General features: G+C 35.4%; 1 protein-coding gene across 1 annotated transcript in view; it reads left to right on the top strand.

The window, feature by feature from the left end:
* Positions 1 to 517, top strand: part of PKHD1L1 (polycystic kidney and hepatic disease 1 (autosomal recessive)-like 1) — a 204930-nt gene that overhangs the window by 5322 nt on the left and 199091 nt on the right. The gene's annotated exons all lie outside the window — the stretch shown is intronic.

Here is a 517-nt window from a genome sequence, read left to right as displayed (position 1 = left end):
TGAAAAAAAGCAAAAGAAAAATCATCAACTTTCCAATTCCATTTTTGCCACATCGCATCATGTGACTGGGGGCCAGTTACTAATACTTCTCTGAGCCTCAGCTTCCTCATCAGTAAAATGGGCTAGTAATTCCTACCTCTTGGGACTGTTGTGAATATTGAAAAGGATGATGTATCTAAATTGCCTGTTATGTAGTACATGCTCTGTAAATTAGAACTATTTTATTTTTATTATTCTTTGTATTTATGTTGTAGGCCTAGTTTAATTCTTTAAAAACTGTCTTCCATCCATTACATTGTATCTTTCTTTAACATTGTTTTGAATGTTACAACTTTTAAGTAGGTTAATAAACTTTGAACCCCGCTTTTTTAAACTAGAGAAACCAGGTTTTTAAACTAAGGCTTCATTGTACACGACAACTACTGGCTTTAACACTGACATTTTCCGTAATAGCAGCACAGGCGCTACTTTTGGATTGCTGCTATCAAAAGACCCAGGTTTGCGTGCCTGGCAATTC

Source organism: Propithecus coquereli, unplaced genomic scaffold (assembly GCF_000956105.1).
Source record: "Propithecus coquereli isolate 6110/MARCELLA unplaced genomic scaffold, Pcoq_1.0 Scaffold23, whole genome shotgun sequence".
NCBI lineage: Eukaryota > Metazoa > Chordata > Mammalia > Primates > Indriidae > Propithecus > Propithecus coquereli.
Note: the sequence above shows the minus strand (reverse complement) of the source record. Positions and strands in the feature narration are given on the sequence as shown.